The 25150-nt window shown below is 36.7% G+C and overlaps 1 protein-coding gene and 1 pseudogene across 8 annotated transcripts in view; one reads left to right on the top strand and one right to left on the bottom strand.

Moving 5' to 3' along the window:
* The window catches only part of BIRC6 (baculoviral IAP repeat containing 6), a 317039-nt gene that overhangs the window by 277440 nt on the left and 14449 nt on the right, over positions 1-25150 (bottom strand). The window lies entirely within an intron of this gene.
* LOC138149180 (olfactory receptor 5B12-like) lies at positions 7682-16250 on the top strand (annotated as a pseudogene).

The following is a 25150-nucleotide window of genomic DNA, read 5'->3' as shown; positions in this document are numbered from 1 at the left end:
AAGAGTCAAAATTAATAAAATAATAACAAACTTAAGTTCCTACTATGTCCTGGGAGCTATGCCAAACCCTGGGGTTTCAAAGAAAGAGAAAGGGAAAAAGTCCCTGATATCAAGGAGTTCACAATCTAATAGGGAAAACAACAGGCAAATGACCATGTACAAACAAAATATATACAAGATAATTGATGACAAACAACAGAAGAAAGGCACTATCATTAAGGGAGATCAGGAAAGGCTTCTTATACAAGATGAAACTTGAAAGAAGTCAGAAGACAAAGGAGAGAAAATTCCAGACATAAATAAGAGTGATTTAAAATACTTGGCAGTTGGGAGATGGAGTTTCTTGTAAGAGAAACAGCAAAGAAGCCAGTGTGGTTGGGGTAAGAAGGTAGAAGGAATGAAATGAAAGACCAGAAAGGAAGAGGGGGATGCAGGTTATGAAGAATTTTAAAGGCCAAACAGATGGTTCTATCCTTGAGAAACAGGGAGTCACTGGAATTTATTGAATAAAGGAGCCAATATACAAAATGAATACAATGATGTAAAGGAAAACAACACTAAAAGACAATAAAAGGAAGTCTATTATATATATACATATATATGTATATATATATATGTATATATATATATAGAGAGAGAGAGAGAGAGAGAGAGAGAGAGAGAGAGAAGGGGAGGAGGGAGAGAGAGGCCACTACTTATTCTACAAATGAGTTGTTAAAGAACATTTTCTGTTAAGAAATGGCCAAACTTATTAGAGTATAAGGTACATGTGTTTTCATTTGAAATTGATTTTGGGAGGAATAGGGGAGGTAAGGCAATCGAGGTTAAGTGACTTGTCCAAGGTCACACAAGTGTCAAGTGTCTGAGGCTGGATTTGAACTCATGTCCTCCTGACTCCAGGGCAGGTGCTCAATTTACTGCGCCACCTAGCTGTCCCTGAAATTGATATTTTTGACAGTTTTACTTAACTTTTCTTTCAGGAAGATGAGAATTGTTTATTGGAGAGTGATAGGGGGAAAATAAGGGCCTCACATTCATCATCAGATCTAAGACTCCAGAAATCCAAGGAAGCAAAGGGTTCTTCTAATAAAACTCAAGATCATCTCTGGCTTCTGCCTCAAAGCACACAGGGTCAGTCAATAGAGAGTTTCTGTTGAATTGCTATTCCCTTTCAACACATACTCATTTTTTGCCCTCTTTGTGCCCCCCTGTTACAAAGAAGATAACAAAATAGAAGTGTGTTCAACACTAGTGAATAAAGTCCTGGCCCTGAAGTGAGGAAGATCTGAGTTCAAATCTACCCTTGGACATTCCTTAGCAGTAGTAACACCCTTGGCAAATCACTTAACCTGTTTTCCTCAATTTCCTGATCTACAAAATGAGGATAATATCTACTTTCCTGAGTAGATCCTTCCCATTAGGATCAAATGAAATATTTGGAAAGCACTTTGCAAACCTTAAATTGTCATATGCATAAGTTTTATTGTTATTATTAGCAATATTACCATCATGATCAATAACTTAAGTGCTCTGCTTCCACTCTACCCCCCTTTCTTCTCTTCTCCTCTCCCAAACTCCAATCACAGATTCTTGACTTTTTTATTCTTTTCTTTTAACCTACTTCATAGTCTACCCTCCAAATTCAGATTGTTTGTCAAATCCCTCCCTGATTCTACTTCTCTCATAAGTACCTCTTCTCTACCCCCGCTTTATTCCCATTTCCATGTTGAATTTAATGTGTTTATACACTAAACTCCTTGTTAGTGTAAATGTACATGTGTTTTCGATGCTCCTTCTCCCAGCTGCAATAATAGTGAAGCTCATAATGCTCCCCTTTCAACTGTCTTCTTATTCACTTTGATTATGTTCTACTGACTTCCACCTCCATTCTCCCCTATTTATTCTTCTTTCCTTCTCATTTCTTTCTTCTCAAGACTTTCTAGAGAGAACAAGACCAACCCCAGGTCCTGTATCATCTTAATTAACTAGTTTTATGATCCTTCAAGACATTAGGATTCTGAAAGAACTTTTGTGACTTCTCCTTCTATTGAAATGTAAGTGGAATACCACCATTCTGCCTCTTGATTTTGCATTTCAAAGTTTCTACTCAACACAGGTCTTTTCCTATCAGGGATGCTTGGAAATCCTCTATTTCAATTAAAAGTCTCCCTGCAGGATTATAGTCAGTCTTGCAGGTAAGATGTTGTTGTATGAAAATCATTATATTTTGCTTTTGGAGATAACATATTCCAAAATCTCCATTCCTTTATACTAAGTTGCCAGGCCTTACAGGATGCAGCATGGTTCTTTACTTGAATCTAGTACCTAAACTCTTTCTGGCTACTCACAATTTTTTATGTGACCTAAAGCCCCAAATTAAGGCTATAACATCACTTAAAGTTTTCATTTTACCAGTCTTTTCACACTGCCTTCTAGTTCCAAAAGAGCTGGACAATTTTTATATGTGATTTCTTGAAATAAGGTACTCAGGTGCCTTTTCTGATCATGATTTTTAAGTAGTCCAATAATCATTAAATGACCACTTTTGACCTGATTTGAAATTCAGGTTTTCTTGGTTTTTAAATAGGAAATGCCTTATATGTCCTTCTCTTTTTTTCAGACTTTTGATTTTTTTTTCCCTAATATTTCTTGTTTCCTTAAGTCACTGTTTTCGATTTGATCCATTCTAATTTTCTGGGTATTTATTACTTGATTAAGGTTTAACAAGTCCTGGATGAAATCATTTCTTCTCTTCCTCATTTTTTCCTCTGGAGTTCCCATTTCATTTATGATCTCCTTTTTTCATCTCTTGTGCCATTTCTTCCAGGAACTCATATTCATTCTGGTCAAGCTTTTCTTCTAACAGAGGTTCCCTTCTTGTGAACTTAATCTTTTTTGGGGAGGAGAAGGGGGTGTCTTAAGAGTTTGGGATTAAGAAAATTTCATTATTATTGATATCTTTTTCTATTATATTTACAACCTTAGTTCCTGAAATGGGATATTCTGTCAGGGATACTAGGGCTCTATTTGGTCTGTATCACCTGGGATCCTATGATTTTACTTTCATGGATGTCATTAGTACTCTGTGCTATCAGATTCTGGGTTCATCTATACAGCCTTTGGGCACAGTCTTACTTCTTGGCTCTCACAATAGCTCCCATCAGTATGAATCAAACATACTGAGCCTCTAGCAGGGGTGGGCAACCTGCGGCCTTAAGGCCACATGTGGCTCTCTAGGTCCTCAAGCACAACCCTTTGACGAAATACAAACTTCACAGAATAAATCTTTTTATTAAGGGGATTTGTTCTGTGAAATTTGGATTCAGTCAAAGGGTCACATGAATAGGATTTGTTCGATGAAGTTTGGATTCTTTCAAAGGGCCTCACTTAAGCACCCAGAAGGTCACATGTGGCCTGGAAGTCACAAGTTCCCCACCCCTATAAGATTATCACAGGCTGACTCCTCTCCTTTGAATCTTAGCAATTCTCATTCCCAGATACAACCTCAAGAGTTCGGACTACAGGTATCGGACTACTCTGGGGTTTCCTTCTCTGTACACTCAGATCTTCAAGTTCCCTGGTACACAGCACTACATTTTTTCAGGTATCCTTGGGGCCTTCTTGGTCCGCAATGGAAGGGCTTGAGAGCAACGTACTCACCCCTCAACTTTTCTGACTTGACCTCTACTTTATTTATCCCTTTAATTTCTTAAATACTAGTTGAGTATGTGGCATTGTACTTAATTAAAAGGACATAGGATATATATATATGAAAAAAGAGTTCATCCAATTGCTGGTTCATCCAGCATTATGCCCCCTTAACTATGGGCATTCCTCAAGGCTCTGTCCTAGAGATATAGGTGTTCCTCAAATATCGACCCACCCCTTTTTCTCTTTACATTCTCTTTCTTATTGACTTCAGTTCCCAAAGTTTTATCATACCTATACTGATGACTTCCAGATCTAGCCAGGCCTAGATTTTTCCCTTAGACCTTTAATTCTACATCACCACTTGCCTATCAGAATTTCAAAATAGGTTATTCTAGATACCTCTCAAACTCAACATGTTCACAACATAACTCTTATCTTTACCCCAAGCATCTTTACCCTCCAGCACCAAAAATTTTAGAATTCATTAATTTGCATTTGAAGAATAGTACAACTAATTTTCAAGGCTAGAGGGCAGGTCTAATATATGTGAGATAGATATATACATACATAGACATACATAGTTATTTTACTATATATGGCCATGTTAAAGCAAATATGATTTGGCTAAAAGTCAGGTTTCAATTTCTTGGCTCTACTACTTCTTGCTTCTCTCTGACATTGGGCAAATCTTATCAGCTCTCTGAATCTCAATTTGCTCCTTTAAATTTATAATACTACTTGATTCACCTCTCTTGCGTAGTGGTTGTAAGGAAAGCTCTTAGTAATCTGTAATAGTGCTATATAAGTAACCATAAAGGGTGTAAAGTACTTTGTAAGTTTCAAAATCACTATATTTAGGTTGAACAAGTTGTGGTATGTGATTATGATCGAATATTATTGTACTATTAAAAATGATGAGCAGGATCCTCTCAGAAAAACCTAGAAAGACAAAGTAACAGCAATTTTGTAAGATGATCAGCCATTAATGATTTAGCTATTCTCAGCAATACAACAATATCTATCTCCAGAGAAAAACTGAAGCATACTTTTTGCAGGCAGCAGGTAGAGAGTGGAAATGATATTTTGAGAAGTGTCATGGAGGTCTACTTCTGAGAAAGATGAGGCAAATGCTATTCAGTCTGGTAATTGGCGTGGGCAGAAAGATGAGGCTAATGACTTAAATGCAGGCACCATGATTTAGAAATGGCAGACAGGAACTGAAGATGAGAGAGATGAGCTGGATATGTAGACATAGCAATCATCTCCATAGATGATGCTATCCCTTAAAACCTACATCTCTCTCTCTCCTTTCATGGTCAGGTTGATAAGAACTCTCTATTGTAGATGCTTCCACATTCTACCTCCAAACTTCTCAGCCCCTTACAACTATGCTTCAGGTCAACGACTCCACTAAAACACTCTCTCCAAAGTAATCAACAATCTTAACTTCCAAATCCAATCATCTTTTTTGTAGTTCCTTTCCATCCTGATGTGTGCTGCTTCTGACAGTGCTGACCACTGATTCTTCTTTAAAATGTTCTCCTTTGCCTTGTATCCTCTTTCCTCTTCTACTCTCTCTTTCTCTCCTTCCTATTCCTTCCTCTCCTTGCTCTCACCCACCATCCCTTTCTCTCTTCTTTTAAATATCACACTACTCTTCATTCTCTTCTGTTGAATGATCATCCATCTCCTGATGCCTTGGTTTGAATATCATCTAAAGGTCTACCCTGAGCCCTTTTCTTTATTTTCTCTCAATGATCTTTTTTTCTCCAGTATACAACTTCTGAGTAATCGCAAAACTTTTAATGACCCCACACATCCCCCTGAAACAAAAGCCTATCTCTTTAAATACCCATATAGTCTTCTACAAAGTCCTAATTCAATGTTTCATCATAGCTGGAGGTTCTCAAAGGTTACATAAGCTGAAAACAAGCTCTGACAAATTCTACACTGCTGGAAAGTCTGTGAGTATATGGTATCAGCTATAGACTGAATCTGTTTTCTAAGAACAGTCTATCATCAGAAGAGGCTTATCAGAAAATTGGCCATCTAGTGATGAATTCTTTGATGATAGCAACCCAGTAAAGAAAGAAAAAATATAAAATGGCCCTCCATTCTGTATAGGTCCCTCCTTCAGTGGGCATAGAAAAGTGATAGAAAAGGGAGAAAGCGAGAGTTAAGGATCACAGTTTTAAGTTAGTTATTGATCTTTTAAATGAGTTCCTTTTCCAGTCACCAATGAGTGGATAGTGAAGGAAGTGAATCATCTCAAATTTGGTATTTCACAATGAACTAAACCAGAAGACAAAAGAAACATACATCTAAATGGAAGAACAAGTCAAAGATTCTCCTTAAAATTAGCTGTGTGTGTGCAGTAAGACAGCCATATTGTTAAAGGAACCCTCAAAATTAGAACAAATAAAAATGAGAAATATATGACAGATGAAACAACTCAATCTTGACCTATTTAAATTAGTTACTGATGATTAGGAAAATGAGATATGGATGAAAAAAATGGAGTACAATAACTTCCTTCATAAATTTAATCAACATAAATAAACTGCCACAAGACCAAAAGAGTCTAAAACCATCTGCATCACAAAACAGAGAGAAATAGCAGACAAAAGAAATACTGGTTTAGAAACTTCATTTCTAAAATCTTACAGAGAATGAGGGTGAGCGATTGTGAACAATGGAGAAAAAAAAATTAAAGAAAAGCTTCACAAAATACTTGAGTAAGTAAAAGTTAACCCAAAAGAATAAAACTATGAAGACAATAAACTGAGGAGAAAAAAGGGGAAAAGATTCGTAAAGATATTTATAACAAATTCTTTTCATTACATTTAACATTACCATCCCTGATGGGCTTATAAAGCATGGATTTTTAACCTTTTTTGTGATATACTGAGAAATCTCATGAAACCTAATAAGTACATTTTCAAAATAATGTTTTTAACTGTAGAAAATAGGATTACAACTCTGGGGAGTCAAGACAGAGGAGTAAGGCAGGAATTTGCCTAAGTTCTCCCAAATTCCACTCCAAACAACTTTAAAATAATGCCTCAAAAAACCAGGAAAGTCTCTTAAAAACCAGAATTCTACAGTGTGTTGTTTACAAAAAAATTGAAGCATTTGAAGCAGAATAAAGGTAAGGGGATAGAGCAGAAACTAATGTGCTTCAGCATAAGTGAAAAAAAAAATAATAGAAGTAGCAATCATGATGTCCAACAAATCAAAAGCAAAAACAGATTTAATTAAAGAAAGAAGGAAACTGAATCTTGCTTAAAGGTACCACAGACAACGAAAAAATGTCAATACTAAACATATATGCACAAAATGGTATAGCATTCACATTTTTAAAGGAAAAATTTAATGAGTTACAGGAGGAAATGAATAGTACCATTATACAAGTGGTAAACCTCAACTTTCCCCTCTCAGAATCAGATAAATCTACCCAAAAAAAACAAACAAAAAAGAAAGAAGTTAAGGAGGTGAATAGAATTTTAGAAAAGTCAGCTATGATAGGTGTCTGGAGAAAATTAAATGGGAAGGGAAAAAAAAAACCTTTTACTTACCAGTACATGACACCTACACAAAAACTAACCACATATTAAGATATAAAAAACTCAAGGGGCAGCTAGGTGGAAGAGTGGATAGAACACTAGTCAGAGTCAGAATGATCAGAGTTCAAAACTAGCTTCAAACACTTGACAATTACAAGTTGTATGACCCTGGGCAAATCATTTAACCTTGGCTGCCTTAAAAAAAAAAAAAAAAAAAAACCACCTCATTACAATGCAGAACAGTAGAAATATTAAATGCATCCTTTTGAGATCAAAATGCAATAAAAATTACATCCAACAAAAGTCCATAGAAAAACAAATTAAAAATTAATTTGGAAACAAAATAATCTAATTTTAAAGAACGAATGGGTCAAAGAATAAATCACAAAAACAATAAATTTCATTAAAGAGAATGACAACAATGAAACAATAAACCAAAATTTATAGAATGCAACCAAAGCAGTACTTGGGGGAAATTTAATATCTGTAAATGCTTACATCAATAAAACAGAGAATAAGCACATCAATAAAGTAGGAATTCAACTAAAAGAACTAGAAAAAAGAACAATTAAACCCCAAATTGGACATCCTAAAAATCAAAGGAGATTAATAAAACTGTAAGTAAGGAAAACATTGAACTAATAAAACCAGAAGCTAGTTTCAAGAAAAAAAAAACCCAAAACAGATAAACCATGGTTAATGATATAAAGAAAAAAATCAAATTACCAGTATCAAAAATAAAACGGATGAATTCACCACAAATGAAGAGAATATTAAAGCAATTATTAGGAGTTACTTTCCCAACTATATGCCAATAAATCTGACAATCCAAGCAAAATGTATGCATATTTACAAAAAAAAAAAATTTGTCCAGGTTAATGTTAGAAGAAACAGAATCACAGACCCAGCAAAACTGAGTATCATCTTTCAGGAAAAATATGGTCATTCAGTGAAATAGAGGACTTTCAAGCATTCTTAATAAAAAACCAGAGTTGAATAGAAAATTTGACATCCAGATACAAGAAGCAAGAGAAGCTTGAGAAGGTAAACAGGGAAAAGAAATCATAAGCCACTGATAAAAGTTGAACTATTAACATTCCTACATGGAAAAACGATAATTTTAACTGATGAAACTTTTCTCAGTATGAAAACAGTTGAAGGGAATAGAAATATATGTATCTCAGAGGGTATACAGACGTATGAATACATGTGTGAATGTCTGTATATACGCTTACAGGTATACATAGATAGAGGGCACAGGACCAATTTAATAGGAAGGGATGATACTTGAAAGGTGAAATTAAGAGGTGAGAAATGGGGAGAAAATTTATAACTCAAAATCTGACAGAAATTAATGATGTAAATCAGAAGTTAATAAAGCATTTGAAAAATGAAAAAATAAAAATAAATTTAGCTGGAAAAAAAAAACTGCTGGGAAAACCAGAAAATGGTACTGATGAAATTAGGTATACTTCAATATCTCCCACCATAAACCAAGACAAGGTCAAAACTGGCACATGATTTAGACATAAAGGGTGATATCATGGGGAGCAGAAAATAGTTTACTTGTCAGATCTATGGCTAATAACCAAACAAGAGACAGAAAGCATTACATAATATAAAATAGATAATTTTGAATATATTAAATTCAAAAGCTTCTGCATAAATAAAATCAATGCAGTCAAGATTAAAAGGAAAGCAGAGAGCTGAGAAACATTTTTTACAATCAAGTGTCGAATTTATAAGAATACAAGGCATTCCCCAATTGATAAATGGTCAAAAGACATGAATGGCAGTTGTCAGATGAAGAAGTAAAAGTTACAGTCATAAGTAAATATCTGTTCAAACAAGGAAGGAGAAATGGGGAAGGGCTGACACGAAGCTCACTCTCACCAACCAGCATTCAAAGGAGGGGTGAAAACAGAAGTTTGCGTACAAAAATACGTTTGACTCAACAGAGAAATAGGAGAAGGAAGGAGTAATTAAAGGAAACAAAGTTTAAGGAAGAGATTAAAACTAAGCAAAACAAACTCTAAGGATACACAAAACCATTTATATCTCTTTGAAGTGGTAATAAAAGGGAAATTGAGGGAGTATACATCAAATGAAAGAATGGCAGGACAAGTTATGGTATATCAATAATATGGAATACTATTTTGCTCTAAGAAATTATGAAGGGAATAGTTTTGGTAAAACCTAAGACTACTTGCAAGAAATGATAATGAGAGGGGTGGTTAGGTGACGCAGTGAATAGAGCACCAGCCCTGGAATCAGGAGGACCTGAGTTCAAATCCGGCCTCAGACACTTAACACAAAACTAGCCGTGTGACCTTGGGTAAGTCACTTGACCCCAATTGCCCTACCTTCCAAAAAGCAAAACAAGAAATGATAAGGTGTGAAATAAGCAGCAGCAAAAGAATATTTTATACACTGAGGACAATAATGTAAAGACAAAAACCAATACCTAGGAACTGCAACCATCCAAGTTTCCAGAGGACTCATGATGCAACATGCTACCCACCTAGTAAAAAGGTAAAATACTCACATTGCAAAATGAGACGTATTTGTACACTTTCCACCTGGCTGCTCATCTGGATTTCACCATGCCTCTTTTTGCATCTCTGACATTGACAACAGTGCCTGAAATATAGCTGGCACTTAATCAGTGTTTACTGATTAAGCATTGCCCCTGAGAGCCTCTCACAGATTCTCTATCTCATCACTTCCTGTCGTCATGCCCCGCCCCGCCCCACCCTCGCACCCTTCTTCTCCATTAGACTAGCAGGCCCCTGAGAGCAGGAACTGTCTTTTCCCCTTCTTTGTATCCCAGCAGTTAGCGCAGTCCCTGACACACAGCAGGTCCTTAATAAGTGTTTGCTGACTGACAGACCGTCGTGTTCATTTGCTTTGCATGACTAAATATATTTGTAAAGGGTTTTGTTTTTCTTTTGTTCTCAACAGAAGGAGGGAGAAAGATGGTGGATTTTTGCTGAATTAAAATTTTTTTTAATTTAACTTAAAAAAAGGTTCCTATACTCAAGAAGGTCACATGACAATGGGAGAAAAAACTATGTACAAAAAGGATATATCCAGTGTAGATAAAAGTAATCTCAGAAGGGGACAGGGAAATATAATTCTTTATACTTCTACCTCCTTAAACTCAAACTATTCCACAATCCAAATACTCCAATCTAATATATAATGTATGCTTCATTTTAAGTATTTTACAAAACTTGAAGTTTACAGAGAACAAAATACAAAAAACCTAAAGGCTTGTTAATCATAAAATACAAGTTATATAGCAGCCTCTACTAGAAAAGAATGGTCACCTTAGATCACACAACAGAATAACAAAATTAAAGACAGGAAACAAAGTTCCAGAATCTACAAGTGTGTGAAGTGTTCTCACCTCCCTTACTTATCACCCTTTTGGAGAAATTAGTCTGGGAAAGAGCAGGTGCTAAGAGCAAAGACAGGGTTCACTTGGGAATTAATAACTCTTACTTTGTGTTGGAAACAGACAATAGAAGGTCATTAAAAACCCTCTGGACAGAATCCACAAAATGACAGAGAAAAGCTAAGCTCCCGCTGAGGACAGCCTGGCAGGCTGGCAGCAAGGAGGCAGTGCAATGCTCTGGGAGCCAAACCCAGCCCCATTAGAGCCAGAGGTCTTAGCCCTAGATCACCAGCAGCTGTGGCCATTTCCAGAATTATCAACCCATAGATGCCAAGGACAAAGCAAGAGATCAGTGCAGTGTGGACTTTGGGACCTGGGAATCCGGCCTTTGCCCCCCGGGGGAGAAGTGGCCGAGGCAACACAGCCCTATAAGCGCTGCCACATGGCAGCTTCAGCTCCTGGTCTGCAGAGTGAAGGGGGACCAAGCCACTAGTCTGAGGGGTAATTGCTCTTGCATTAACCTGCTTGGATCTGGATTGCTGTCTAGGGTGGAGGTCCTGGGGTGCGTGACCAGCTTGCCAGAGCAGGTGGAGGCTTCAGAGAGTGCACCCAACCAATACCTTTGGCAGATGAGAAAAACCCAGAGTTTGGAATAAAGCTCCCATTTCTGGTAGCGGAGTTCTACTGTGGCAAAAAGCCCTAAAGTCAAGCAATTGAGTGGCAACATGAGCAGGCAAAGGAAGCAAATCACACAGAGCAACCAAACTTTACACTCCTATTTTGGGGACAAAAATGATCAAAGCATGGAACAGGAGGAAGATAGCAAAGTCAGAACTCCTGCACCAAAAGCTTCCAAGAAAAATATGAGCTGGTTACAGGACATAGAGGACCTTAAGAAGGATTTTGAAAACCAAGTAAGAGAAGTAGAGGAAAAATTGGGAAGAGAAATGAGAATCATGCAAGAAAATTATGAAATAAATTAATAAAGACCAAAAAAAAAAAAAAGAAAATTATGAAATGAGAGTCAACAGCCTAACTGAGGAAAATCAAACCTTACAAAATAGACTAACTCAAATGGCAAAAGAGGCTCAGAAAGGCAATGATGAGAAGAATGCCTTAAAAAGCCAAATTTGCCGGATGGAAAAAGAATCTCAAAAGCTCACTGAAAAGAATCATTCCTTCAGAATTAGATTGGAGCAAATGGAATCTAATGACTTTATGAGAAATCAAGACACTATTAAACGGATCCAAACAAATGAAAGAATAGAAGAAAATGTGAAGTATCTCATTGGAAAAACCACTAACCTGGAAAATAGATCCAGCAGAGAAAATTTAAAAATTATTGGACCACCTGAAAGCCATGATCAAAAAACGAACCTAAAAATCATCCTTCAAGAAATTCTCAAGGAAAACTGCTCTGATGTTTTAGAATCAGAGGGCAAAATAGAGATTGAAAGAGTCCACAGATCACCTCCTGAAAAAGATCCCCAAAAGTAAACTCCAAGGAATATTATAGCCAGGTTCCGGAATTCCCAGATCAAGAAGAAAATATTACAAGCAGCCAGGAAGAAACAATTTCAGTAATGTGGCAACACAATCGGGATAACTTAGGACCTGGCAGCTTTACATTGAGGGATCAAAGGGCTTGGAATATGATATTCCGGAGGTCAAAGGAGCTGGGATTAAAACCAAGAATCACCTACCCAGCAAAACTGAGTATCATGTTCCAGGGGAAAACACGGTCATTCAGTGGAATAGAGGACTTTCAAGCATTCTTGATGAAAAAAACAGAGTTGAATAGAAAATCTGACATTCAGATACAAGAAGTGAGAGAAGCTTGAGAAAGTGATTCACAAAATCCCTAAAGATATACATGGAGAATGACTCAGAAATGAAAGAGTTCATCCTTGTAGATTAACAGATGCTCCAGAGCTTCAAGTGCCCCTCTTCATAATTTTCACTGTTATCTACCTCATCACTCTGGTGGGGAACCTGGGAATGGTGGTGATTATCTCTTGGGATTCTCGTCTCCACACACCCATGTAGTTTTTCCTCAGTAACCTCTCTCTGGTAGATTTTGGTTACTCGACAGCCATTACTCCTAGAGTGATGATGACTGGGCTCTTCACAGGCAACAAATGCATCTCTTACAATAGTTGTGCTGTACAAATATTCTTCTTCGTTATCTTCTGGCTGCTATGGCTTATGATTGCCATGTAGCTGTGTGTAAACCCCTCCATTACACCACCAGCATGACATCTAGTATATGTGCTGGTCTAGTCATTGGCTCTTATTTCTGTGGTTTTCTGAACTCTTCCATTCACACAGGAAATACCTTCAGCCTCTACTTCTGCAGTTCCAATGTGGTTCCTCACTTTTTTTGTGATATTCCCCCCCTTCTTGGATCTCTCTTGCTCTGACATACACATCCAGTGAATTAGTGGTTTTCTTTGTTGTGGGATTCAATGTCTTTTTTGCCATTTTCATCATATTGTTATCCTATTTATTAATTTTCATTGCCATCTTGAAAATGCACTCAGCTGAGGGCCGCCAAAAAGCCTTCTCCACCTGTACTTCCCACCTCACAGCTGTGTCCATATTCTATGGGACAATCATCTTCATGTATTTACAACCCAGTTCTAGTCATTCCATGGACACAGACAAAATGGCATCAGTCTTTTACACCATGGTCATCCCCGTGCTAAACCCCCTCATCTACAGCTTGAGAAACAAGGAAGTTAATAGTGTTTTTAGGAAAGTTGTTGAGGGTACAAAGTCTTTATTAGGCCTCTAATTTTAATTAAAGAACCCCATATGGATTTTTATTCCTCACTGTGACCTTTAAAGTACATCTATAATTCTCACACCCTAATTACCTCCTATGAATCAAGGGGCCTAAATTCTCCCTCTCCATCCTAAAGGGGAGCATCTACTTTCAACATTTGATTCTGTTATTTGCCATTTTTAGAAATTTGAGGCATCTGAATATTTCCTCAGAACTCCTGTCCTCTGTTGATGATACTTTTTGAAATTTAAAGAGTCCATTGATCTTTTCAAAGAAGCTTAAAAATATTCTCATAACATCAAGTGGTATGAGATAGTTTAATGGAACTAGCCCTTGTGAGCCTGTCATTTGCACTCTGTAACTCTGGGTAAGTCACTGTTTAAGTGACTTAGGGATCATCATCCTTGTAATAATTATCTCAAAGGATCACTAAAAGTTATGGAAGAAAATAAAACTATTTTTCTCTCTGAACTTTTGCATTTGGGGATGGTGGTGAAGTTGTGACTTGGAAGGGATTAAGCATATAGAATTCCCACTGGGGTAACTTCCTTTACTATTGCAGATTGAAAACTCTTGAGTAATTTATAATCTTATTCTTTTTTTTTTTGCTTGTTGGAGGGCAATTGGGGTTGGGGATTTGCCCAAGGTCACACAGCTAGTTTTTGTGTTGGGTGACTGAGGACGGATTTGAGATCGGGTCCTCCTGACTCCAGGGCCGGTGCTCTATTTGCTGCACCACCTAGCCGCCCCTTATAATCTTATTCTTGTTCATTATTTTGTTCAGTCTCGAATCTTTGTAAAATGAAAATAAAGATCCTAAATTAACTGGGGGAAAAAAAACCTTCTGGTACAATGTATCCAAAAAGCACAATGTGTCAAACACTTTTTAGAGGGTGAACATAACTGCAATTTCATCAGTGAGGGATAATAGAAATGCCTTCACCCCTCTTGCAAATTTATACCTCATATGTAACATTCAATGAATCAGGCGCAGAAATGCTAAGTATCCAGCCTATGATAATATAGTCATTTTGTGTCAGAAGCAGAACTTGCACTCAAGGTTTTTTGTCTAATGCGCTCTTATCTATAATGTCTGACTGACTGCTTCTTGCCCTACACACAGGAAACAGAAAAAAATTTATGATGGATTTCAGCAAATGTTTTGCAAAGAGTTATCATCCCTAAACTTTTTCTTCAAGATATCCCAACTCATCTGAATTACCCTACATGCAAGTTATGCATATATTTTCCATTCCTCAAGTTTTTTTTTTATTATATTATGGACGAATATTTCAAAACTATGTGAAAAACACTGTGTTAGCAATATAGATGTATCCTGCTATAAAGATAACAATTTGCATTTATATAGTACTTTAAGATTTGCAAAGCACTCTACAATATTATCTTATTTTTCCAACAACCCTGAAAGGAAGGTGCTACTATTATCTCCATTTTACAGATGAAAAAACTGAAGCACAGAGATATTAGGTGACTTGCCCACAGCCACACAGCTAATAAGTGTCTGAGGCTTAATTTGAACTCAGGATTTTATAACTATAAGTTCAATATTTTACCTGCTGCTACCTCCAAGAAAATTACCTCTCATTAGGTGACAGCATACAAGGTAATATATGTATAAATATATAGACACCTTCAAAAGTTGTACACTTGGTTCCAATAATGCTATTACCCATATGGAAGTTTTCTGCAGCTCCTCTTTTGCCCTCAGAGATTAAAGAAATCTTCTGAATAACTTCAATAGCAACAAACTTTATTCCAGAGTAAACTTAATTTTTATAGTCAAAATTAATAACTGAATTTATGTAGTACTTTAAATGTTTATAAAGTGCTTTGCATATGCTATCTCATTTAATATTCACAATACTCCCATGAGGTAAGTATTACCATTATCCCCATTTTACAGATGAGGAAACTGAGGTGATGTGACTTGCCCAGGATCACAAAGCAAGCAAATATATGACACAGGATTCAAACTCAGGTGTTCCGACTGACTCCAGTGATGTAACCACCATTACAAAATCCAGCCACTAAGGTCCTATTACAATATCTTATTTTAGCATCAAGATGATATTGAGTTTTCAAGCTCCAAAAAAAAGTCCTACCAAATTGGAATGATTTCAAACACAAGCGGAAATGAGAGGACTACCTAGTTCAGGTGATAATTTTTTTCAACCAAAATTCATTAAAACCTTTCATTAAAGCATACAGGAATTCTAAACTGCTATAGTAGGAAGTGGACTTACACTAAAAAAACAAGAAAAATATATCATCTGTAATAACCTGATTACTTGTAACATCATTAGATATCATGATCAAGTTAGGTCACAGAATATCAAGATGACAGATTTTGAGCTGGAAAGAACCTCAGAAGCCAACAAATCCAATGCCCTCACTGACAGACTGAAGTACAGACAGTGATCTGCCCAGGGTCTCACAGCTAGAGTCTGAAGTAGAATTTGAATCAAGGCCCTCCTGACTCAAAGTCCAGTATCATATGCACTGTGCTATACAGCCTTTCCTACTAATTAATAAGGTAACATTATTAATTAAATTAAATTAATTTTAAAATTTAACTAATTAATAAGGTAACAATTTTCCCAAAATCTAAGTTGAACTATTAAACATTTGTTTTCTTATATACTCAAGCTGAAAGTATTTCCAAAAGAAAAATTCCAACAATACTTGAGCATTACTAATATCATAGAACAAAATTTAGAGCATCTCATGGTGAAACCACTCTTAGAATGTTTCATATGCATTTTAAAAAAAACCTACTAGGAAGTATACAATAAATGCTTCATGAAATACACATACATAAAAACACATATTAAGTGCTATCAAAATTTTGTAGAGAGAGAAATCACTGTTGCCAAGGGACAGGAATGTGCACAGTACATTCAAAGCTATAAAGAGAGAGAAATCTTAGCTGGTGCAAATGGTGTTCAATGGGGGAAATAAAGACGGAGAAACAAGTTGGAGTCAGTTGATGAGGACTCAGTTCTACTATTTTTCACATCATTGCGTAAAAGTTGAAAAAATAAACAGTAGTCAGCAAAACTTACTACAAATACTCTATTTAAGACCAAAAGTCATGGCATATTCCTCATGAAGTTCAAAATAGATTCATAATCAATGTGATCCCATCACACAGCCTGAGAATTTCAACTTAAGAAGAACTGAGCAAATTATCTTACAGAAACTCTTTAAAGATTATTGGTTACAAACTACTGCTAGTCCCACACTGATTACCAAATCAATTGTTAAATGTATTTATTTAATATCACTCTGGTGTCAGAACTTTCAGTGCTTTGAGATATTAAGAATATATCTATTCAAATGTCCCATGGATGACACTTTTGCCCTTTCAGGCAGCTAGCAGATCTCAACAGATAGCCTATGTTGTCTGATTACTATAAAACACAAATTTGTTTTGACAAATTTCAGACCTATGATAACTATCGAATAGTACAAAGCACCAAAAGTCTAAAAGGATTTTCCCTATCTGGATTTTTTTTAGAAATAGGATCACAGAAAAAGTAAAAGGGCACAGTCAAGATGGCAGGGTAAAAGCAAGCCCAAGCCACCTCCAATACCTGCAAAATATGACTCTAAATAAATTTGAGAGCTACCGAGCCCACAAAGTGACAGAGAGAAACAAATCTCCCACTGAAGGCAGCCTGGCAGGCCAACAGGAAGGGTCTATCACACCGAGCTGGGAGCCGAGTGTAGTCCCATGTAAGCCCTGCAATTCCAGACCCAGGGCGGCCCCAAACAGCAGCGCCTAGAGCAGACTTCAGGAAAGTGAATCACCAGCATCTGTGGCAGTTTCCAGACTTCTCAACCCACAAACACCAAAGAGAAAGTAAAAGGTCAGGGGCAGCTAGGTGGTACAGTGAACAGAGCACCAACCCTGAAGTCAGGAGGACCTGAGTTCAAATCTGGTCTCAGACACTTAACACTTACTAGCTGTGTGACCTTGGGCAAGTCACTTAACCCCAACTGCCCTACCTTTTCCCCTCCAAAAAGCAAGCAAAAAACAAAAAGGAAAGGAAAAGGTCAGTGAGGAACTCTGTTGGAACTCGATGAGAGAAGAGCACAATCCGGCCCCTGTTCCTGGGGTGAAAGGTGGCTGAGGCATGTGCTGCCATGTGGCTGCCTCGTGAGCTCCTGGCCTGCAGACTGTCAGGGGAACAAGTGACAAGAGGGCAATCACTCTTGCACTGACCTGCTTGGATCTGGATCACTGTCTAGGGTGAAGGTCCTGGGGTGAGAAAGACCAGTGTGCCAGAGCTTGTGGTGGCTGTAGAGAGGGTGCCCTCCTCAGACCTCTGACAACATTTGCGGAAAACCTCAGCAATTTGGGACAAAGTTCTCTCCACTCTGGAAGCAGAGTTCTACCATGGCAAAGAGCTCAAAAGGCAAGTAATTGCTTGTAAGATGAGCAAGTAGAGGAAGCACAATCAGACCACAGAATCCTTTTCTGGGGACAAAAAGGATCAAAGCATGGAATAGGAGGAAGACAACAAAGTCAGAACTCTTGCACCAAAAGCTTCCAAGAAAAATATGAACGGGTCACAAGCCATGGAAGAGTTCAAGAAGGATTTTGAAAATCAAGTAAGAGAAGTGGAGGAAAAATTGAGAAGAGAAATGAGAATGATGCAAGAAAATCATGAAAAGAAAGTCAACAACCTGACTAAAGAAAATAACACCTTAAAAAGTAGATTAACTCAAATGGCAAAAGAGGCCCAAAAAGCCAATGAGGAGAAGAATGCCTTAAAAAGCCAAATTTGCCAGATGGAAAAAGAATTTCAAAAGCTCAATGAAGAGAATCATTCCTTCAGAATTAGATTGGAGTAAATGACTTTATGACTATGAGAAATCAAGATACTATTAAAAAGATCCAAACAAATGAAAAAAAAGAAAATGTGAAATATCTCATTGGAACAACCACTGACCTGGAAAATAGATCCAGCACAGATAATTTAAGAATTAATGGACTACCTGAAAGCCATGATCAATAAAAGAACCTAGAAATCATCCTTCAAGAAATTCTTAAGGAAAACTGCCCTGATATTTTAGAACCAAAGGGCAAAATAGAAATTGAAAGAATTCACCAATCACCTCTTGAAAAAGATACCAAAAAGAAAATTCCCAGGATAATATTATAGCCAGGTTCTGGAGTTCCCAGATCAAGGAGAAAAAATTATAAGCAGTCAAGGAAAAACAATTTGAATACTGTGGAAACACAATCAGGATAATGCAAAATTTAGCAGCTTCTATACATTAAGGGATTGAAAGGCTAGGAATAGGATATTCCTAAATCCAAAGGAGCTAGGATTAAAACCAAGATCACCTACCCAACAAAACTGAGTATAATGCTTCAGGGGAAAATATGGTCATTCAATGAAATAGAGGACTTTCAAGTATTCTTGATGAAAAAACCAGAGCTGAACAGAAAATTTGACTTTCAAATACAAGAAGCAAGAGAAGTATGAGAAGATAAACAGGAAAAAGAAATCATAAGGAACTTATTAAAGTTGAACTATTTATATTCCTACATGGAAAAATGATAATTTTAACTCATAAGACTTTTCTCAGTATGAGGATAGTTGAAGGGAATATATATGTATATATATGCATACATACATATATATGTATAGGAGCGTGTATATGTATATAAATACATATGTAAGTGTGTGTATATGTGTATATATAGACAGAAGGGCACAGGATCAGTTGAAAAGGAAGGGATGATATCTAAAAAACAAAATTAAGAGGTGAGAGAGGAATATAATGAGAGGAGAAAGGGAGAGATAAAATAGGGTAAATTATCTCATATAAAAGAGGCAAGAGAAAATTGTTACAATGGAGGGGAAGAGCGGGAAGGTGAAAAGGAATGGGACAACCTTACTCTTGTTGAATTTAGCTTAAGGAGGGATTAACATACACACTCATTTGGGTATCTTACCCTACAGGAAAGTATGGGGGAAGGGGATAAGAGGGGGGATGAGAGAATGAAGGGCAGATTGGGGTAGAGAGTAGTTAGAAGCACATTCTTTTGAAAAGGGACAGGGTCAAAGGAGAAAATAGAATAAGTGAGGGGGCAGGATGGGATGGAGGGAAATATAGTCTTCCACAATATAACTACTATGGAAATGTTTTGCACAACTACACATGTACAACCTATATTGAACTCCTTATCTTCCCAGTGGGGGTGGGTGAGGAGGGAAGGGAAAGAATCTGGAAATCAAAATTTTAAAAACAAATGTTTAAAAAACAATTTTTTTTACATGCAACTGGGAAATAAGATATACAGGGGTATAGAAATCCATCTTACCCTACTAGAAAGTTACAGGGGGATGGGGAAGAAGATGAGAGAGCAGAATGGGGGAAGGGGTGTTCAGTAGGCTCACTATCTTGGGGTAGAGGGTAGGGGAAAGATGGGAAGAAAATGTGTAATTCAAAATCTTGTGGAAACGAATGTTGAAAACTAAAAATAAATTTTAAAAATTAAAAAGAAATGGGATCACAGGATTAGAAGGGACTTTAAAAATCTCCTATTCCAATTCCCTTTTACAGATGGAAGAAACTAAGCCCTAGAAAAGTGATTTTTCCCAAGGTTATACAAGCATTAAGTATCCAACAACAGAATTCAAACTAAAGTTCTCTGACATAAGATCACACACCATATTCCTAACTCATCATGATTTAATAAGTCTCAACTAAAATTGCATCTTTTACAGGAAAATTTTCCCAATCCCTCTTAGTTCTAGTGCCTTCTGTCTGTTAATTTTTCCTATTTATCCTGAAGATAGATTTCTCTATATATGTCTTGTGTCCCCCACTAGATTGTTAGTTCCTTGAGGACAGAGACATCTTTTGCCTTTTCTATCCCCAGAGCTTAGCAAGTGTCTAGCACACACTAGATGTTTACTAATTTGTTTATTTCACTGCACTTCTGTACCTCCTTTTCCATTCTCCAAATAAAAGTAAACAGTTAAAATGTTGGTATCAGTTGGAAAAACTAGAACTGAGTCAAGCTTGACTTTTTTCTAGCAGATACCCTAAGGCACAGGACTTAAAACTTAGCACATTCTTCCTGTATCACTTCCAGTAAGTTTTCCTATTTAGCTGCCCTATTATTTATGTACTTCACATTCAGTCCTATTTGAAATACTTTTTTTGTTAGGCAGCTAGGTGGTGAAATAGATATAGCACTGGACTATATATTGAGTTTAAATTCAGCACAAGGACGCTCATTACTACCTGTGTTACCCTGAAGTCATAATCTCTCAGCCTCTGTGTTCTCCATTTGTGAAAAGAAACTAAGAGGTTAGAATCAACAGCCTCAAAGGTCACTCCCAGCTCTAAATCTATGATCCTATGAATGTTGTCAAAAAAAAACCAACAAAAACAACAAAAAAAACACTGATGTTAGTCAGTGTGAATAAGAGCATACACATATTTCCGGGCATGTAATTTTTAACAACAGAATCCACAATCAATTTTCTTCTCAGAAAATGTATAACAGAAAGCAGGAAGGAAGGGAAGGACAGATGAGGAAGGGAGGCAGGAAGGAAGGAATTCATTAAATACCTGCTATTATGTGCCAGATACCGTGCTAAGCACTTTACAAATATTATCTCATTTTATCCTCACAGTAACTCTGGGAAATAGGTGCTATTATTTTCATTTTACAAATGAGTACATTGAAACAAAAACTAAACAGCTAATAAGTGTCTAGCCTGGATGCAAGCTCAAGTCTTCCTGACTCCAAGTCCAGCATCTATTCATTGTGCCACTTTGCGACCTCACTTTGCAAATGTTACCTCATTTGATCCTCACAACAACCCTGGAAAGTAAATGCTATTATGTTCTCTACATTACAGTTAAGAAGACTGAGGTAGACAGAAGTTAAATGATTTGCCCAGGGTCACACAGCTAGTATGTGAGGTTGCATTTGAACCCAGGTCTTTTTTTTTTTTTTTGCTTTTTCGTTTTTGGAGGTGGAAAGGCAGGGCAATTGGGGTTAAGTGACTAGTCCAAGGTCACACGGCTAGTAAGTGTTAAGTGTCTGAGATTAAATTTGAACTCAGGTCTTTCTGACTCCAGGGTCTATCTATTTACTGCGCCACCTAGCTGCCCCTAACCTGGCTCTTCTTGATTTCAGGACCAGCATTCTATCCACTAAACCACCTACCTACTTATATACAATATAAAAGAATAATTTCTAAATGAGACTGTGATAAATTTTATCAAAACTGCTTTTTTTAAAAAGCATAGAACGAAAGTGTGTAATATACCATTCACACAACCCAATCAACATTACTGTACAAAGGAGGGAAAAATGAAGGAACATCCAGAACATAATTTTATATGTACTTTCTTGCAGGTATTTCCTTCTTACACTATGCTAAGTCATTTTGAGAGAATGAAGATAACTAATTAAATGAATGAAAAGGCATTAAGAGCTCATTAGCATCAAAATTTGGTTGAATCCGAAACAGTTTATAATTTTAATAACTACAGGTCTTTGCTTTCCTAAAGTATTTGAGTTAAAGTTGGAAAATATTTTCCATCACTTACATAGACGTGATGTGGTTATCAGATTTTGACCTAGTTCATTAGAACTATATAGAGGCCTACCAGGTTTACCTAAGCTGTTTTCCCTGCCTTTTTTTTAAAGACCATTTGTGAGCTTGAGTAAATAGCTAAAATATCTCAAGAATTCAATGAGTTTGGACTTCATACCGCTGATGTCACATCAGATCAGAGTAAAGATTCTTTGCCCAGAGAATAAAGAGAATTTTCAGTGTAGAAATATATTCTGATGACATAGCCACAATTGATACATACCCTATTTTGCTCTATTTAGTGCTTCAGGCACTAAAAGGTTGAATGAACCAAGGAAGCTAGCCAGAAGAAAGTCTCGACTCCAAATTTAGTGCCCTTCACACTACACATATATATGACTATATTTTATATGTGTGTGTGATACATACATATATCATTTCTATGCATGATTTCCAGATCCATATCCAGTCTTAGTCTATATCCTAAGTCCCAGAGCCACACCCCCAACTGTTAACTGAACATTTTTAAATGGATATCCCACATGAGAATTCTCCCTTTTTACTTCTGAGGGCATCACTATCCTTCCAGGCAAATAAGCTTGCAACTTCAGTTTCTCAATATCTTCAAATGCTCACTTGCACTCACTTCACAAATCCAAGTTATTGTCAAGTCTTATCTTTTCTACCTTCCCAAAATTTCTCATATACATCCTTTTCTCTCCACCCACATAGCTACTACCACCCTTGTACAAACTCTCTCACCTGGACTACTTACTGCAAATAGCATTCAAACTGGCCTCTCTACTTCAAATCTCTCCCTGCTCCAAACCATCTTTTAGCTTTCCTGTCAAAGTGAATTTTTCTAAATCAAAAATCTGACCCATGATAATCTCAAACTCAATCGATTACAATGAATCCCAATTACCTCCTGTATAAAATGTAAATTCCTTTGTTTGGCATACCCTGATCCCTTCCTACCTTTCTAATCTACTTATGCATTCAAGACCTTCAAGCACTTTATGGTTCTATTATACTGGTTACCTGTTATTCCTTAAACACATTGCTTTATTTCTCATTTTGATGCCTCTACACTGGCTATTTCTTATGCCTAGAATGCTCTCATAGAATTTTTTAGAATTCTTTCTCAGAATCCTTGGCCTCTTTCAAGACTCAGTTCAAGTACCACCTTGCCTTTTTACCTACAGTGTTTTATATGTACTGTACATGTCTTTCTCATTAGAATAAAAGCTCCTGAGAGCAGGGTCTATCTGTTTTTGGGTTGTTTTTTTTTTACTTTGTATCTCTGCTACAATTCTGTCACCTAATAAACTTAAGAAATGCTGATTGATACTTGGTGATCATTTAATAAATATACCTGTCAATACTGCATCTTGCTTCATTTCTAGTCACTATATTTTACTTTCCAATAAAATAAAAAAAATCGGTGCTTATATGGGAAAAGCAGGATAAGAAAACTAGTATATGTCTGGAGGGAAAAAATGAGAACTTGTTTCCTTACAGTCATGTTCAACTCTTTGTGATCCCCATTTGGGGTTTTCTTGGCAAAGACACAAGTGATTTGGCATTTGTTTCTCCAGCTCATTTTATAGATGAGGAAACTGAAGCAAATGCAGTTAAGTTACTTTGCTCAGGGTCACACTGCTAGTAAGTAAGTGTCTGAGACCAGATTTGAACTCAACAAAGATGAGTCTTCCTGATTCCAGGCCCAGCCCTCTATCCATTGTACCACCTAGTTGCCCCAATGAGAACAAGTGTACTTATCTAATAAGTTAAGGATCACTACAGAGTTTGAGCAGCTTCTGAGTTATTTCATTATATTCTAATGACATATATACCTATAATCCATTTTCCTTTGCCCTAACATGAACTCATTCTTACAGGCATACACATAACCCACCTATCAAAATATAACTAATACTTGCCACAACACATCAGATGATCTATTTATTCAAACTGTTTCCCTCAAAACTCAGTTCAAACTCCACATTCTGCATGACGCCTTTCTTGATCTTCTTGCTAGTACCCTTTCCCTTGCAAAATTACCCTGTACTTATTCTGTATATAGTTACATGATCATGCCAACTATAGCAAATTGAGGGAGAAGAAATGGAAGTAATGTTAGATTTTATATTTTTGGACTCAAAAGATCACTGTAGATGACAACTGTAGCCATGAAGAAAAACTATGGGAAATTTGGACAGCATATTAAAAACTAAAGATCTCACAATGCTAACAAAGGTCCATTTAGTGCATATAGGAAAAGCTGAGAACCAATGCTTGCCAATTGTAGAGCTACAGAAGACTTTTGAGAGTCCCTAGAATAGCAAGTAGATCAAATCAGTCAATAAAGAAATTAATTCAAACTACTCATTAGAAGGACAAATACAGGACTCAATGAAAAAGACCCTGACTTTGGGAAAAGATTGAAGGACAAGGGGTTAGCAGAGGATGAGGTAGCAGAGGATGAGAGCGATATGTCAAGGAAGCAAATAACACAAGCTTGAACAGACTTCAGGAGATAGTGAAGAAAAGAATGGTCTGGCATGCAATGGTCCATGGGATCACAGAGTTGGACATGACTGAACAAAAACAAACATGTTGTTTCACCTAATAGAATGGAAGCTCCTTAAGGGCAGAATAAATTCCTTTTTTTTTCTTTGTATACCTAGTACTTTAACACAAGGCATAACAAAAATAAGAACTTAAATTATTGACTGTTGATTAAATCATAGACAAGTTTTTTTATGTAATCAAATACTGACACTAAAAATGTATTGTGTTCTCATATAGAGGTGGGAATTCTAAAAAAGTAAAACCATATACCTGAGGCCAATACCTTGGTCTATATGTAGGCCAACCCCCTAAAATTAGACCCTTATAGAAGTAAAAGCTATATCAATGTTTTTTAAAAAGGCACAAATCAGAGGGTTCCCTGTTTTATACAAGCTAAATATGGAGGGGAGGGGGAATATAGTCCATATTAAGAACATGATCCATATAGTCCAAATACTACTATTAAAGAAACTACAGAAATACATGCAAATATATACAGCAAACACTCCTTTGCCACCAAATAAAAAATATACTTAATTTGCCTGACATCTACCTACTATGTTTATAAACTGAAACAGTCTGACCC

The sequence above is a fragment of the Petaurus breviceps genome, unplaced genomic scaffold (assembly GCF_028583685.1).
Source record: "Petaurus breviceps papuanus isolate PSGF00001 unplaced genomic scaffold, PetGlider_PUasm1.0 90845, whole genome shotgun sequence".
Lineage (NCBI taxonomy): Eukaryota > Metazoa > Chordata > Mammalia > Diprotodontia > Petauridae > Petaurus > Petaurus breviceps.
The sequence above is the reverse complement of the archived record's forward strand: the minus strand, read 5'-3'. Positions and strand labels throughout refer to the sequence as shown.